Source organism: Elaeis guineensis, chromosome 8 (assembly GCF_000442705.2).
Source record: "Elaeis guineensis isolate ETL-2024a chromosome 8, EG11, whole genome shotgun sequence".
Lineage (NCBI taxonomy): Eukaryota > Viridiplantae > Streptophyta > Magnoliopsida > Arecales > Arecaceae > Elaeis > Elaeis guineensis.
This window is the reverse complement of record NC_026000.2, coordinates 138,373,208-138,392,708: the sequence shown is the minus strand read 5'-3', so window position 1 is coordinate 138,392,708 and position 19,501 is coordinate 138,373,208.

Here is a 19,501-nt window from a genome sequence, read left to right as displayed (position 1 = left end):
AGAAAAAGAAATCCGATAATGCCTTTAATGTTGGTGATTCAATCTGTATAGTAATGGATACTTCTGATGGTGCCAATGTCCTCACAATATTTGTTAAGTTATCTAGAGATACTTGGATTCTTAATTCAGCATGTTCTTACCATATGAATCCTCATCAGGATTGGTTTTCTGCTTCACTCTATTGATGGTGGTGTTGTGCTTATGGGGACTAACAGGTCATATAAGATTGTTGGTGTAGGAATCATTCAGATCAAGAAGCATGATGGCATTGTTAGAACCTTGTCTGATGTGGGTACGTACTAGATTTGAGAAAGAATACGATTTCTTTGAGCACTGTTGATTCATATGGTTTTAAATATTCGGATGAAGGTAAAGTTTTAACGATTTCAAAGAGCACTTTTATTGTGCTTAAAAACAAATTGTCTCGTGACTTCTACTTGCTTCAAGATAGCATAATTGTTAGTGTTGCATCAGTTTCCTCATCAGATCCAGATTTAGATAGTACTCCCCTATGGCATATGTGTTTAGGTCATATGAGTGAAGCCAACATGTTTATTTTAAACAAATGAGATCTATTGTATGGTCAAAAAATTAGGAAGCTGAATTTTATAAGCATTGTGTCTATGAAAAGCAGTACAGAGTCAAGCTCAGCACAGCCATCCAAATGATAAAGGGCACATTGGATTATACCTATTCTAATCTTTGGGGTCCTATACTTGTTCAATCTAAAGGCAGTTCTTAGTATTTGTTGATTTTTTTTTGTACATGTGGACGTCACACCATTCTGATGTGAGAGCAGCTTGAAAGTTAGAATATTAAAATTTTCACAGATCGACAAGATACTATCACTCTATCGCCAAGCCGAGTCTCTTGAGTGCTCTGCAACAAATGATACGACCCAATCTGCCATGCAGTTCTCCTCCCGATAGATATACCGCACCACTATTGTAGTTGGGAGGCGAACGTAGTCTGGTTGTCAAAGACAAGTAGTGGGCTTCTAGCTACCTCCTACTGTCACGAATCCATCCAATGATGATGACAGAGTCATCTTCGATGAAAATTCTCTCCATCCGCAGCTCCTGCCTAGTAAAGATGATATCTATCCAGACAGCATGAAGCTCAACTCCTGAAATTAAAATTTGAAAAGATGGAATCCCCAGCTGCCAATAGTCTGACATCTGGGCCCTAGATGACAAACCCCACACCACTCCTCCCATCTTTGACACTGCATCAAAGTTCACTTTGACAAACCCCGAAGGAGGGGACTCCCAGAAATGAAAATAATTCTCCAGATTGCTGCAGGAGCAACAAGGGAGTCTTAGTGAATGGGGGCATCAAGGGATGAGCTAGTAGCATCAAGATGACTGTACTTCACAGTCAAGTAGATCGTCTCTCCAACATAAGGTGTGTAGGAACACTTCACCCTCGAAGATCAGGTTATTTCTGGAAAGCCAAATCTAGTAGGCGATATAAACCCACCTACTGCCTCAAGTGGAGGTCATCCTGTCAGCTGTGCTCCGACGAATCACACTCAAGAAAGACACCAGCCAATGGCCCCCGATCGTCTCCCAAGGCTAGCCGCCTGCCATCCTCTAAATCAGCCTGACCCTCAGATAGCGCAAGATGACGTGCTCTATTGACTCATCCTCCAACTCGCAGATCGGACAAGAAACTGACAACTCCATGCCCCTATCTCTGAGAAGCGTGCATGTTGAAAGCCGTTCCCATACAAATTTTTAAGAAAGAGTCTCACTCTAGGATGGGTGGGTACTCTCCACATCTAAGCAGTCTCAATCTTTCTAACCGTCACCGGCCTGCACATCTCAGAAAGGTCCCTCAAGGAAATCCTAGGGTAGCAAAATTAGCGCCACACCCTTAGATCTGGACTATGGCAAATCAGAACAGGAGTGATGAGGATCCGATCAGCAAGTGGATCACTAATAATCTGGTAATCTCCTGTACTCTCCACCCCTACCATCAATGTTGAGTAGGTTGTAGACATGCAGATGATTATCCATTTCATTGCTAATGTAGGTCGGCCACTGAAAAAAAAGAAAATTGGAGATCCAAGTATCCTAGCTCACCATCATGAAAGTCCCGTCCTCAATTAGCCATTTGATCAGAACCAAAATAATAGACCCGTGAGTACAAATCTCCTTCCAGAGGAAAAAGCAACTATGGGGGCCTTGATTTGGGACTCCTAGCTCCATGCCCCATAGTAGGCCTTCATCACCCTACTCAAAAATAGTCTGGCTGGATAAGATTTTTGATAGCATGTCTGAAAATCATAGTCTCTCTCCGGACTAACAGAGACTGAATCTCCAAACCACCATCTCTCACAAGCTGACAAACTGCCTCCTAGGACAGTAGGTGGATCCCACACCCGTCATTCCTCAAGCTCCATAGAAAATTTTGAAACCACTGCTCCAGTCCTCTAAGATAGAAAATTGGGACGATCATGTTGGCTAAGAGGTACATCGGGATGGAATCGAGCACCGATCTCACAAGAGTCATCCTGCCCATCATGGAGAGGGCGTTGGCTTGCCAACCCTCGAGTCGATCCTAAACCTATTGCTCCAAAAGTCTACAATAGGTTCTTCGGAGATATCGATCGATGATAGGAATGTCTAGATAGGTCAAGATCCCAATCAATTTCGAGATCCCCAACTACTTTCGAATCACCTACTTCACCTGGATCTTCATCTTGGGGCTGAACATGACTGCAAACTTCTGCAAGTTCACAAGCTGACCTAACATCCGACAGTAAGCCTCAATAATAGATGCAAAACATCTCACATTCCACATCGAGATCCATCCAATGAGGAGGCAGTCATTTGCAAAGAGAAGGTACGAGAGCGACTGCGCCCCAGCAGCGAGCCAGTAGGGCTCCAACACAGACCCTTGGACCACCGCTCTCAATGTTCGAGATCAAGTATCAACACACAAAATAAATAGGTAAGGAGAGAGTGAGCAACCTTGACAAAGCCTGATGGTTGAGTGTTCTAAATACTCAAAAAATAAGTGATCAAAATTTTAGTTCAATCGGATATCATTATCATGATCAATTTAGTACAGAATGATTTCGGTTGTTAAATAAAAAATGAGTGATCAAAAGATCAAATGACATTTGATTATAAGATAATTTTTTAGATAAATGATCTTTTTTATTATTTTAATCATCTGTATGGTGGTGATCATAAAATTCAAATCATGTGTATATGAACGGTCCAAAACTATATATCTCTTGATACTCATTCTTAAATTCTTAAGTAATTATGCTTGTGCTTTTGTAAGATCTGTTTAATATGGATGGTTCATATTGGCATAGTTTGAATTTTATAATCACCACCATACAAACAATTAAAATAGTAGCAAAGATTATTTATCTAAAAAATTATTTTATAATTAAACATCATTTGATCGTTTGATCATCCATTTTTTATTTAACGACTGTAATCATTCCATGCTAAATTGATCATGACATCGAGATCATTATTGTAAGTTTTTGGATCCATCGATAATTTTTATCTATCAGATCATCATACGATCATTCGCGATCATCGAAATTAAATTTTATTAATCAACATAACTAGAACTATCAAATTGAGACGGTCTTTTGTGACGATACTCTAATGATAATTATTTAGATAATGAATGATGAAGATAGATTTTAAATTTAAAATTATATCATATTCAAAAAAAATATAAAAAAAATTATATTTAGACCCTATAGCAGTAGTTGCTTAATAACCGCTGCTATAAGTCTATGGCAATATACAAGTAACCGCTGTCATAATGGTATAGCAGCGGTTATGAGTAATCGATGCCATAAGTTTGAGATATGACCATGATTATATATAACTGCTGCTATAGGTGAATCAATAACAGCGGTTATATATAACCATGCGATTGATAAAACTTATGGTAGCGGTTATATATAGCCACTGCCATACGTCTAATCTATAACCGTAGCTATGAGTAACCGTTGTCATAGATTTAACATATGACAGCAGTTAATCAACCGCTGTCACATCTCAAGCTTATGGTAGCAATTATGCATAACTACTACCACAGGTCAACCTATGATAGTGGTTATGTATAATCACTGCCATATCTCTAATCTATGGTAGTGATTATGTATAACCACTGCTATATTCGATCTGTGGCAGTGGTTATAAATAACCACTACTATAGATCCCACCTATGGCAGCGGTTTCTTATAACGCTGCTATACAAGCTATGGCAGCAGTTTTCAAACCGTTGCAGTAGTAAGCACTGCCATAGACTCTTATTATAGTAGTAAGTACCTGCTTCCTGATCTTCTCACTATAATCTATAACTCTATCGTCACTTTCTCTCAGCTGCTTGATATGATTGATGGACCTCCTGATCATAGTGGATTGATTGAAAAATCTAATGTTCTCACTATAAGAATTTGTAATATTAAAACTGCTGCAGTAGTAAGTACTACCATAGACTCTTATTATAGTAGTAAGTACCTGCTTTTGATCTTCTCACTATAATCTATAACTCTATTATCATTTTCTATCAGCTGCTTGATACGATTGATGGACCTCCTGATCATAGTGGATTGATTGAAAAATCGAATGTTCTCACTATAAGAATTTGTAATATTAGCGGTGGTATTAGCGATGGAAAATCAAGATGTCACTAATAATAGTCTTTAACCATCAAAAAAATGATCTAAAAAATTAGCCGTCGCTAATACTATTAGCGACGGAATTCTGACTATTAGCGATGGAAAAATTCATCGCTAATAAATTTAAAATTTTAAAAAAATTTTGATTATATTTATAATTAAATTAATCAATTACTGACTGCTATTAGCGATGAAAAGATTTACTCTCATTAATAATTTTGAAAAAAATATTTAAAAAATTATAAAAATATTTTTTTTATAATAGTATCAGCAATGGAAGATTGCCATCACTAATACCAAAAGGCATTAGCAATGGCCACGGTAGCCATCACTAATAGTCCACCAAGAGTAATTAATCCCCCAGCCTACGGGAGAAAAAAAATTGTGTGCCTCATCCCCTCCCCTTCCCACGATTGCCCTCTCGTTGGTGCCTCCTCCCCAAATTCCCCTCCTCACCAACGCTTCCTTCCCGATGGTTCCCCCCTTCCCCGATGCCTCCTTCTTGACGATTCCCCCTCACTATGCTCCGGTATCCCGCAGCCTCGAGCCTGCACAGCTTTCCTCCCCTCGTCAGTGCCTCCTTTCCAGCAGTTCCCCCCTCCCCGTTGCCTCCTTTCCGATGGTTCCCCCTCCGGCTTGTGGGAGAAAAAAATTTTTTGCACCTCATCTCCTCCACTTGCTGCGATTCCCCCCTCGCCGGCATCTCCTTCCCAACGGTTCTCCCCTCCCTGGCACCTTCTTCCCGACAGTTCTCCCCTCCCTATGCTCCGGCCTCCCGTGGCCCTGAGCCTGCATGGCTTCCCTTTGCCTCGTCGGTGCCTCCTTCCTGGCGGTTTCCCTCCTCCCCGATGCCTCCTTCCCGACTGTTCCTCCTTCCCTGCGCTCTGACTTCCCACGATTTCGAGCCCATGCTTTGGCAATGCCCACGGCCGCCTCGACCTCACTGGCCCCGACCCCGCTGCCCCGACCCCCCACCTTGACCCTGCGGCCCCTGCTCCACCAACCCCAGCCTGCGGCCCCGACCCTGCGGCCCCTGCCCGCCGACCCGACTGCGTGGTCTCGACCTACACTGCCTTCCCGTGGCCCCATCCCTGCACCCATGTCTCCACGGCCACGTCCCTAAGCCGTCCCCTCATGCTTCAGTCCCTGCATACTAGCCCATGCCTCAATCCTTACGCGACAGCCCACTTTCTATTATGAGTATTAGTGATGGCTAATTATAATATAAAAATTAATTTTTTTATTTAAATTATGTTAATTAAATATAATTAAATATTAAAAATTAATTAATTAAATATTAATTTAATTAATTAGTTAGATGTTTAATTAATTAATTAATTAGAAGCATGGGACTTGAATCTTGGCATGCAGAGTGCTTGGATCGAGAGAAGGTGTGGGCAGCATTGCAAACACAAGGCTGGAGCATGCCCTGTGCACTTGGGCCTAGACACGCGCTCGGGCCTCGGGTCCCAGCTAGCATCCAAGAAATGCAGCTCCCGCATGCCTTGTGTACTCAGGCCGATGGAACATGCCAGGCAGCATTGCAAACATAGGGTCGAGCATGCCTACGCACTCAGGTCCCAACTGGTGTCCAGGGCAATCCGTTCTCGTGCAAGGATCGAGTGCATATTCTACGACACTCGATAATTGGGTGTTAATTTAAGTAATTAATTAGATATTAATTTTTAAAAAAAATTATATTATATGGAATCATAGATCCATCTTTTGATTAATGTACATATACTATTATATCCGAAATTTATATATTTTTGTATGGATGAAAGAATTATGTATATTGATTAATTGATTGTCCAGTATAGATAGTTTAAAAAATATAAGTAATTTTATAGGTCATTACAGTAATTAAACGGTATGTTGAAGGCTCGAAAGAAATTTTAGACAGTATCTTTCTTTAGTTATCCTTACACATCTTTAGCCGTGTGGGAAGAACTAAAGAAAAATTCTGTCAAAATTTTTTTTGTCCCATGTTGCATATAGTTTGATTACTATAATTGACCTATAGAATTAATATATTTTTTAAATAAAATATGACCTTCTATACCAATTAGTTGATGATAGAATGCATTTACTGTATAAGTTATTTTGAATGATAAGATAATTAATTAGCAATTACCTTGTATTTATGTATATGCAAAATTCTTAGATAGTGTGTTATGGACCGTAGTTGGATGGACCGTCGAGTAATTGACAGGATGATTTCTGTTGAATATGGAAAGGATGTAGATTACTTCTGTGATTTTATTTTTAAAAATATAGCACTCTTACATCAAGAATAGACTCATTATCTTTGTAATAGATATGGCAATAGAAATATATTTGATATGGATACAATAACTGTCCATTTGTATAAAAGTAGATTTATGTCCAACTATAAGCATTGATATCTACATGAAAGACGTGGGAGAAAGTTGCAAGGGTTAGAAGCAAATAGGACAGAGACATAGATAGAATGATAGATATGGTTATGGATGCAGCTAATCTTAAATTTAATTGAAATATGGAGGACGATCTAGAAGCTAGTAGTGATGATTTCTACTATATGCTGAAAGATGCTGATGAACTACTGTGGTCGAGATATGAAATACGCACTGTATTATTAGCTGTGTCAGAGTTGTTGAACTTGAAGATTAAGTTTAATATGATGGTCAATTGTTATGATAGGATGGTAGCAATAATAAGAAAATACTATCGAAGGATAACAAGCTTGTTGGGAGCTTCTATATTTTGAAGAAAATGATGAAAGGGTTGGGTATGGGATATGAAAAATAGATGCATGCCATAATGATTGTGTGTTTTTCTATAAGGAGGACCAACTGAAGAGTTTATGTGACGTATGTGATGAAAGTCGATTTAAGTTGAGGCAAGGAGGTAGAAATCAGAAGGACATACATACAAGGTTCTTTAATACCTTTCCCTCACTCCTAGACTTCGGAGGCTCTACTTATCTAAGAGTACTGCTGGATAGATGAGATGGCATAAAAAAAAATTTATAAGCACTCCAATATGATGAGTCATCCATCGAACAGTAAGGCATGGAAGCAATTTGATGCTTACCATCCTTTATTTGCTCAGAAATTATGCAATGTCTGATTGGGTCTATTTATGGATGGGTTTAAACCGTTTAATCATGTAGCTGCCCCTTATTCATGTTGGCCAGTCTTTGTTACTCCATATACAATCTTCTACCTGGGATATGCATGAAAGAACATAATATCTTTCTTACATTAGCCATTCCTGGACCATGACATCCTGATAGAAGCATTGATGTATATCTAAGGCCTTTTGTTGATGAGATAAATTCTTATGGTTCGATAGCATACATACTTTTAATGTATCAAAGAAGTAGAATTTTATAATGAAGGTTGTATTGATGTGGACCATTAGCGATTTTTTTACTTATGAGATGTTGTTAGGATGGAGCACTCATGAAAAGTTTGCATGTCCCTATTGCATGGAATACAAAATTATTTTAGTTTGAGCACGATCAAAGCCCTATTGGTTTGATTGTCATCATCAATTTCTTCCTAAGCATCATCCTTTTCAAAAGAAGCGGGACAATTTTAGGAGGAATAAGATAGAAAAAGGCCATGCATCCCCATGCCTCAGTGGTATGGAAGTGTTTTAGAGAGTATTCTAACTGGATAAAGTCCAGTTTGGCATGCTATTTGACAAGCAGAAGCTTCAAGGTTCGGTAAAACTCATAATTGATGAAACAAAGTATCTTCTGGGAATTACCGTACTAATCCATCAATTTGATCCATCATAATCTTGAAGTCATGCATATTGAGAAGAATATATTTGATAATATTTTCTATACTATTATGGATGTCAAAGGCAAGATAAAGGACAATCTCAAGACTCGAGTAGATATGAAAAATATATACAATCATCCTCTATTAAAGCTGGTTGAGGTGTCACCTGAAAAATTTCTGAAGCCGAAAGCAACTTATACCTTAACAAAGGAGCAGTTGAAGGATATGTGTAAATGATATAAAAGTCTTAAATTTCTACATGGTTACACAAGTAATCTAGCTTGGTGCGTCAATGTCAAAGATTGCAGATTCTATAGACTAAAGAGCCATGACTGCCATGCCTTCATGCAACATTACTCCCATGGCTTGGCATGATCTCCTTTCCAACTTCATATAGAGGTCTTTGATTGAGCTTAGCTTTTTCTTCAGAGATATTTGTACTACCGATCTATCCACCGATCACATCTTCAATCTTGAGGCTAGTAGTGTAGAGGCCATATGAAAGTTGGAGCAGATATTCCTTCTTAACTTTTTTGACTCTATAGAGCACCTCGTGATTCATCTGATGTATGAAGCTAGGGTGAGGGGACCAATGTAATACAAGTGGATATATCCATTTGAAAGATACATGCACAATCTCAAGAAAAAAATAAAAAATAAGGTCCGAGTCGAAGGTTCTATTATGGAGGCTTATATAATAGAAAAAATTTTAAATTTCAGCTGACACTACTTAAATCCCAATGTGCAGATAAAGCTAACTTAAGTGGCCAAATGATAATGGTGGTGGTGAGGGATCAAAGTGGGAGATCTCAATATTTGTCTATCCCGCTCATGAATTTGGGTACGATGTTCGTTGGATTTTCTTCGATACTAAACTTCAATAAGTAGAGATATATATTTTGCAAAATTACGAGGAGGTGACCCATAGTATCCATTACAATCTCAACTTTTTAATCACTTATTTCAGTATACTTATCTTATACATATTTAGGCAATATGATGAGATGCTGAAATGAGATAACTCGAGGATAAGTGATGAAGAAATATCCACATGACGCTCATAAAACTTTGCATATTGATTCCATTAATTGGTAAGCATCCATTGTCATTTTATATATTTAAATCTTTTTCAGTTTATTCTTTTTATAATATGTAGGTCATACAAGGAGATGAATCTATACCAAAAAAGTTGAGATCATTAGGTTACGGACCAATAAAATGCATGATATGTTATAATGGCTGTAACGTAAATGATTTCAAATTTCACATCCAGCAATATAAAAATCATAACAGTATAATGAACAGTGGTGTGTGTATAAAGAGCAGCTAGTGGGAAGAGACGGAGAGTGACTACTATAGAATCCTCGAAGAAGTGATCAAAATACCTATATTGAAGGTAACAGTGTCATTCTATTTAAATGCCAATGGTTCGATAACAGCAATGGTATGAAGGTTGATCTATGGTACGGGCTTATTGAAATCAAACATGGATCAAAAATATATGTCAACGAGCCATTTGTGCTAACTCAATAAGCTGCTCAAGTATATTATACTTCTTTTCTATCAAGGGAGAGAGCAAGAAAAGATTGGTGGGCTGTATATCGAGTTAAGTTCGAGCCATTCATTACGCGCTCCAAGAAGAAGAAGAGCCCCAATTACTAGAATGCTTTAGGAGGATGAAACATTAGGGTTTCATCGATCTTCAATAATGTCGAGTTGGATGCTTCAGAAATTTTCGTACATGATGGCCAACATGAGGAGATAGACCCAACTGATTTTATTTTAAAGGACAATCCTATCCAAAAAGGAGAAGAAGAGGAAGAAGAAGAACTAAAGAAAAGGAAGAGGTGGAAGAAGAGCAAGAAATGGAAGAAGAGGAAGAATCACAAGAAGAATCTGAAGGGTGCCAGACATCTGAAGAGACCGATGAGTAGTGCTAAGTATATAATCCTTGAATCATTTTAATTATTTATCTTGCATCATTTTAAATCTTGCATTTTCATCCATAATTATATAATTAATTTGATAAATTTATTTATTTTATTTTTCAGAGATTATACAACATGTCTTCTTGAAGCTGGAGCCGTGTTAGTTGAGGACAGAGCTTTCGAGGAGAGAGCAATTATATAGCCAGCTCGCATGGTTCTGCACCTCTCATATTAGGCTGTAAATTCTAACACTTTAGATATTCTTGTTTATATTATTTTATCTTTTGCTAACTAATATAACATTCTTTATATTAGATGTTTTGTGCTCAGGTTCGGACGATATGGGGTCATCAGTGACTCCATGTCACAAGCAGCAGTGATCGGCTCCCAGACATAGAGCGTGGTCGAGGACCCACCTAGCTCATGGCATCTCCGACTCGATCGAAGGATGGAGAGCTCATCCACATTCAGAGCCGCTCGTAAGTAATACAACTTTAATTAATATATTTAGAATTTAGCTATTCTAGAGTTAACATTTATTTTTCAGAATCAATTTTGCAGTACGTTTAGAGAGTTTGGAGTATCTTATGTGGTTACTGGCATCATCCGATGCTTGATGCCAGGATCGATGAACGAGTTCTCCAGCTGACTGTTTGGAGCTCGTGATGTAGCTTGGAAGATATTTCGGATAAGTCAGAAATATTTAATTTTTAAATTCACTATAGGTTTGTAGTCTATTTATTAACACACGATTGCCTCTATTTGTAGGGATACTTTCGACTCGAGACTCCTCAGGATGAGAAGGCTGGCCATCGGATCTTCGAGCAGGTGGCTACATGTAGGTTCTGAGATGGGCAACACAGTCTTAGAGAGTCCACCATCGAACATTCTGATTCTCAGTCACCATCAGACTGAAGGTCCTACAGGGATTACAGGATGCGGATGGACATATGTAGGGGTGGCAATCGGATCGAATTAGATCATAAACAGATCGGATCAGATGTGGATTAGATCAAAAATATCAAACTTAAACCCAATCTGTTTATTAAATAGGTTAGATTTTCAAACATGAATCTGATCCATTTAAAAAGCAGGTCACCCGATCGATCTGTTTAACCTATTTATTAAATAGTTAACCTATTTAATCAATCTACCTAATCCTTTTAACCTGTTTATCATTTAATCTATTTATTAGATGAACAACCTATTTAACCGATCCGACCCGATCTGTTTAACCTATTTTTAAATAAGACAAATATCATAATTCACAAACAGCCAGCATGTTTAATTCAAGACAAACTATATCATTTCAAATTGAAAACACATTATCCTTGAAGGAGAACAAATACTGTCACTGTTTAACATATGATCACTTTAAATAATATAAAGCATGAGGAGAAAATCTGTTCAATAGAAAAAAAGAAAATACAACAATAGCACATATAAAAGATCCAAATAGGATACAACATTAACTCTAAGTCAAATCCCATCACCAACCATATGCTCAGATTAAATAGGTAGTAGTAGCTTAAAAGCCTAGCTTTTATGAGTTTCAGTAATTTATTGGAGAGGCTCGAGGATCATGTTGCCCATCATCATAGTTCATATAGGCCCGAAGCTAATTTCTTAGAAGGAACTCATCCTAGTTTCTGCATGAAAATTTGCATTTTAGAGTACAAAAGGGGTCCTTATATACCGGGATATTAGTTTATAAGCTACTTCTCAGAAAACTCTTTGAAAGTGAAGGAATACCTGACTCTTTATTGCAAATGTTGATTAATCACAAATAAAGGGCTAAAATGAAGTATAAATTAAATTTAAAATATACACTATTGCATTTTGATAAAAAATTAAAAATTATCAGATAATATAAGATCAGATTTGTCTATGCCTTAATTTGCTTAAAACAATCTGCCAGGTAGGCATGTTGCCCTTTAGAACCAGCTAAGTTTTCAACTACCCAAAATTAGATCCGTCCGTCTCCAACCAAAAAAATCTTGAAAACATCAGAAAATCAGCAAATCCGAACAAAACCCCAAGACATCAAGAAATATCATCAACATCAATGTATTTATTGAACAAAACCCCAAAAAGCCCATCAAAAATTATAAAAATATGAGATTATTATGTAGAAAATAATTTACTAAACAAAACCCCAAGAAAATAATTGAAAAATCAAATAAAAACTCCATATTTGCAGAAAAAATACAAATCCGAATGAAAACAAGCGCGGATCGAAAAAGCAGAACAAGATGCTCTCATCTGAAAGTGAAACAGAGAGAAAAATATCCCTAAAGCCCTACACCTGGAGAAGGGAGAGGTGGTGAAGGCGGTAGAAGGTGCGGAGATGATACTGGCCAACACGACCACGAATGGGGAGGAGCTGGCAGCAAACAGCCACCTACTACCGACGGTGGTGGTGGGGAAGATGGTGGGAGATCCTCGATCGAGAGGGATGTCAAGAATGAGATGGGATGGAAAACCCTAGAGGCTAGAGTATCAAGAGAAGGAGAGAAGTGGCGAACAGCAGAACTGGCCGAATGAGTGGAATGACCGAACCCCTAATCCCTAAAGCCCTTAAAGCCCTTAGTCTCACGGGTTAAACAAATTACAACCCGACCTGACTTGATCCGATCCATTTATTAAATGGGTTAAATGAGTCAGCTGTCTGAAATCTAAACCTAACCCAATTATTACAGATTAAACAGATCAATCTGTTTACAATCCGAACCATTTAATCCAAATCCAAACTTATTTAAGATGGATCAAATACGGATTGGATCGATTTTTGCCACCCCTAGATGTATGGGAGGCCTCTGTGATCAGTGGAGGAGCGAGGAGTACTCCAGTGGGTGGCAGAGGGTCCGATCGAATCGGGCCATCCAGTAGGATCCGATCAAGCACACGGATGGCTCAATCGACATACATGTTGTGGCTGACAGATTGATAAGATATTTGTACCAAAACTCTTCACTGAAATTATAAAAGCTCTTATATATATGCTTTAATTAATTTTATTTTATTATTAACTTATTGTAGATGCGGCAGTTGGATCATCCACTAGGCCAGCTGTGGTTGTGGGAGGCCACACACCAGTCTAGGAGGATTGGTGATTACTTAGATTCTAGATCACGACAGATCGCGGTAAGAATTTTAAACTGTATTTATTAAGTTGTTATAGAATCTGATATGTATATTAAAACTAATATATTTCTGAACTATGTAGGTGGATTACACGAAGTATGTCGTTGTGTGGCACGGTGATGATCCATCCACTCAGCCCCTTCTTGACCTTGAGGGATGGCTCAGGATCACTGAAGGAGTAAGTAGGAGCCAGATTATAGGATTTGGCCACAACTTCAACCCTCTAACAACTTGATACTCTTTGGCATTCTCACAGGCCTCGATGTTTCAGACTTGAAGAGGTGCCCATGTGGAGGAGGTCATGCAGAGACTTCTGAGCCAGCGACCTCAGAGTTTCTGAGATACCGTCTGTGATACGATCGTGGAGATTCTCTAAGATCCACAGCTGTGTGACCAACTGGACTTGTTGTCCCAACCATCATATCAAATAATTTTATTAGTAAATTTTTTTATTTATTTTAAGTTTTCATATTTAGAAGCTTCACATATTTAGATTTGAGTCAGAAAAGAGGATCTAGGGGTTAAAAATTCAATCTAACCATCCAATTGATAGGCTGGAGGTGTCTATAGCTCCATATCATCGAACGAAACGTATAAAAATAATCTATTTAGAATCAAAAAATATATCGAAAGATACACCTCCATATCAAAACTTGTTAATAATATTTTATTTTTTTTTATTTCAGGATACTAGGAATCCGGCTCTTATCTACCAGTTACTGGAGAGGAGCGGGAGGATGAGGAGGAGGACGATGAGAAGGATCTGAACTGATTTTTTTTTATTTTAATGTATTATATTTTTTTTGATAATGCTTGTAAAATTATATAATTTATATTTTTAATATAATATAATTAGTTTTTTATTTATGATTGTCATATTATCTTTGAATTTTAATTATAACATGTATTAGAAACCATAATTGATTATGATTAATTAAAATAAATTTTAAAAAATATTATTATAATTTTTTTTAAAAGAATTTAACTATTACTGATGGTATTAGTGGCGGCTGATGCCGACGCTAATACTTATTAGCGACGGCATTAGCGATAAAGTAGCTATCGTTATTTTTTTAATTTTTTTAATTTTTTTTAAAATTTAATTTAAAAATAAAAATAAAAAGTGATGAAATTTAGTTGTTATAAGTAACTTTACAAATAGAGGTTATTAGTGATGGTTAAAAAAATATGTCGCTAATATTGGCAATTAGCGACAAGAATTGTACCGACCACCAATTAATGACGGTGTTCCATCGCTAATACTATTACTGATGGCAAAACTACTATTAGCAACGGTAATTAGCCATCGCTAATAGTAAAATTTTTTGTAGTGTCGATCATCCTCTCTAATCCACTGAACCTTGAACTTCTGCCTCCATAGCATCTCCTATTGTCATAGCAAAGAGTGATGCACCGAAAGCTTATGATGAAGCTCTCTCAAATCAAGCTCCTGAAGGCCCCCCTCCTGATCTTTCCTCAGTTGCAATGCTATAATGTCCGCGTCCACCCCCTTGAGGTGTCTAAAGATATCACTAACCTCCATATAATTCCATCGCAGAAGCTTGTTCTTGGCTAACTCCAACCTCTGAGTCATCCAGTATCTCGCATCTCCACGGATCGACATCCTCTACACCTCTCAAACTAGATCCCATGATCTAATAGAAGGTCCAAAACTTCTCAAACCTACCCTGGACAAGCGAAGGCTGTCCATCGAGATGAAAATTGGATAACGATTCGATGCGATCCTTAGAAGGTGCTAAACCTGGTGCCCTGAGAACCACTAGACCTACTTCGCAGTGGCAAGCACTCGATCGATCCTCTCCAGACTCGAGTCCTCCCCTATTGGTTGTTGCACTAGGTGAATTTGGGATCCAAGTAGTAGAGATTAATTAGACCTACATTGCTAATCAATCAACCAAGTATTTGTTGACTTTTATTAATGATTTTTTGAGGAAAGTTTGGGTATATTTTTTGAAGCACAAGAATGAAGTCTTTATTTTAAGAAGTAGAAAGCACTTATTGAAAAACGTCCAATAAGAAGATCAAGAGATTGAAAATTGATGATGACATAGAGTTTTGTGAGGCTTAGTTTAATGAGTTCAATAAGGCTAAAGACATTGTAAGACATCGCACAATATAGGAAGACACCACAGCAGAGTAGTATTGTAGAATGAATGAATATGACTCTTTTGGAGAGAGCATGGTGCATACTATCTCAATCAAATTTATCTTAAAATTTTTAGGCTGAAGCTGTTAATATGGCCTGCTACTTGGTGAATAGGTCTCCATCCATTACTATTGAGTTAAAAACATCTATTGAGATATGATCTGGTACACCTATTGATTATACTATTTTGAAGATATTTGATTGTCCTATTTATACATATATCAGTGACATAAACTTAAAAAAATGATATAGAAATATATCTTCCTTGGTTATCAGTCTAGGGTGGAAGACTACAGAGATATTATCTTTGATAAAAAGGTGATGCTTCATTGAGAAATAAGTCAGTTTCTATAGATAAAGATCATGATGTTGATGAGCAAATGGAGCTTGAGAGTTAGATCTTCAATTCATCTATCATAAGATGATACTTCAATTCAGCCAGTTCTAGATGATAAGCCTAAGATTGTTGATGAGAGAGATGTTCCACAGGAGTATTAATACATCATAGCTACTAGTAGATGAAGAGACAGATTAGACTATCTTAGAGATATAGATATTTATATAATTTGATCTCTTTTGCATTATCTACGATAGAGTTTGTAAGGTTGAGGAACTTGTCGGTTATCATGAGGCTATCACTAGCAATGAGTTTGCATGGTGGTCTATTATTATGAATGAGAAGATTGATTCTCTTCACAAAAATCCAATATGGGAGCACCATAGGGTCAAAAGATTGTTGGGTGCAAATGGATCTTCAAGATAAAAGAAGAAATCTTAGAGATTAAAGCAACAAGGTTCAAAGCACATTTGGTTGCTAAGGGCCACAGTCAGAGAGAAGGTATAGACTTTAATAAAATTTTTCTCATGTTATGAAATATAGCTCTATTCATGTGTTGTTTGCCATTATTATGTTGTTTGACTTAGAGCTTGAGTAGCTTGATGTCAAGACAGCTTTCTTGTCTGGTAAGCTTGAGGAATAGATTTATATGCAGTAGCAAGAGGGATTTGTTGTTCAGAATAGGGAGGACCATATTTGCTTGTTGAGAAAATCATTGTATGGCTTGAATTAATCTCTGAGGAGTGGTATACATAGTTTAATATATTTATGCTTGGGCATGATTGCTCTCGAAATGATTGTGATACTTATATTTATCATAAGAGATTTTTAGATAGTTCTTTTATTTATTTGTTGCTCGATGTTAAGATATGCTCATTGCAGCAAAGATATGTCTAAGATTAAGAAGTTAAAAGCTTAACTTAGTAGTGTATTTGAGATAGACTTGAGTGCAGCAAAAAAAATTTAAATATATAGATTCATAGGGATCAACACATAGGAAAATTATTTTTGTTATAGAAAAATTATATTCAAAAGATACTTCAGCCTTTTGGTATGCAGGATTGCAAGCTAGTGAGTGTTCTACTTGCAGCACACTTCAGATTTTTAGCAGCTTTATCTCCATATTTAGATGAGGAGGAATACATGTCATGTGTTTCATATGCTAGTACAGTTGGAGTATCATGTATACTATAGTTTACACACATCCGATATCTCGCAAGCCATCAGTGTTGTTAGCAGGTATATGGAACATCCAGAAAAGATCATTGGTAAGCTGTATAATGGATCTTATACTATTTGAGAGGCACTATAGATATTGATTTGATATATGATCAGGGTTCAAATACTTGCAACAGTATTATTGGTTATATGAACTCCGATTATGCAAATGATTTGGACAAGAGAAAGTCTCTAATAGACTATATCTTCACTTTCTCAGATTGCATCATTAGTTGGAAAGTAACTTTACAGTCTACTATTGCTTTGTCTACTATAGAGGTAGAGTATATGGTAGAGGCAGTGAAAAGGGCTATTTGGTTGTAAGATTTGGTTGGAGATCTTGGCTTACAGCAAGATGTGATTATCATTTATTATAATAGTTAAAGAGTCATATATTTGACTAAAAATCATATGTATCATGAGAGGACAAGCATATTGATGTTAGATATTACTTCATCCAAAATATTGTATTATAAGAGATTATTATACTGAAAAAAAATTTTATGGCAAATAACCCAGTAGATATGATGATCAAGCTACTTACCACTCTCAAGTTCAAGTATTGTTTGGACTTAGTTCGTATTTTGAGATGCTAAGCTAGGCCCTTAGGGGTATTGTTGGAGGAGATAGAGAGGAGTTCACTATTTTGTATTGCAGTTTGATGGAATTCAAGTTAAGATAGAGATTTGTTAAAAGTAGTTTGAATTTGATTTAACTCGCAGTGTGAATCCAACCTATTTTTGAACTTTAGTTGGCCCTCTTGGATATTTTAGTTTTTTCTCCTTGTTTTAGGATTTGATGGGTGTATGTATATATATAATATATGTATATACACACACATATATATATACATATATATATATATATATATATATATATTGTTAGGATTTGATGTCTCGAGATTCAGCCCACACTGAGCCCACAGCAAGGTTCGCGGTGAAAAATGGAGTCCAACGAGACCAAGATCACCTGAAACGGAGCTCGGATGGAGGAAATACGAGCTTTTGAAGTCGGCACGAGATCCGAGGCGGTGAAGGACCGCCGGCGGCCGGTGGCGGCGGCAGCGGCGCGGCCGCAGGCGGCGGCGCGCGACCCAGGCGGGCGCACGGCCCAGCCTGGCACGCGGCCCAAGCGGGCACGCGGCCCAGGCGGGCGCGCAGCCCAGTCGGTCTAATAAATTTTATTTTTTAAATTTAGATAGGAGTCAAGCATTCCATCCATATGATGCTTTTTTTACATCTCCTTTGGATAGTGTGAGAAAAGAAAAAGAGGAAGATAGTGAGAGATAGCATCTTTTCTAAGACGTCTTTGTAAAAACGAGCCAAACCTATTGTTTGTCTTTTTTTTTTTGACAAGATTTATTTCTCTCTCAAATTTTTTTCTTCCACTATTATTTTTTTCTCACAATTCTCTACAAATATTATTTTTTCATATTTGATGTTTGTTTTAGATCTATATAATCAATTTAATTCAGATAGTTTATTGTTCTATATGATATCAGAGTTGTAGATTTTTAAATTGATAGCTTGAAAATTGTTTGTGGCTCTACATAATATCAGAGCTGTAGGTTTTGAGAATATTGGTGACCCATATATTTGTGGGTTGATCCACATGGTATCAAAAAGGATTAGAGAGTAGTCCAGTGATTTGTGGCTTCGATTAGATTTATTCGGAGTATAGTTTTAAAGCAGCAATTTGATTATTCTTAGCATAGTTGAAGAGCTTCCAATAATTCTTTATATAGTGGTGCAACTGAGTGGCCTCTTACTTTGATTGTTCAAGAGGTGAATCACTATGATTGCTATTATTACCATCTGTCTCAATAAGTTTAAGATACCTAACCTCAGCAATACTAATATGACTATTTTCGCTACTTATACTTTTCTCTGTAAATTGAGCAACCCTCGTTATCGAATGTGGAAGTCTGTTATTAAGTCTTATTTAAAAAGACAAGATTTGTGGGATATCTTGGATGAGTTGGAGATAGTACTAATATATACTCTCAATAGTGAGGTTGCGAGAAAGAAATAGAACTTGAAAAAAATATGATTTGGATTATTCAAGTTTTAACCGATAGAAAAAATTATCTTTATATTTAGGATATACAAGAGTTGAAGAAAGCATAGGATATTCTTGCAACCATTCACTTAAGTTCTAGCAAGATGCGACATCGTAAATGAAAATTATCTAAAAAATCGATTCAGATTTTAAATTTTTTTAAAAATCTAAAAAAATAATAAAATTATTTTAAAGATAAAGATTTGAAACAGAGAA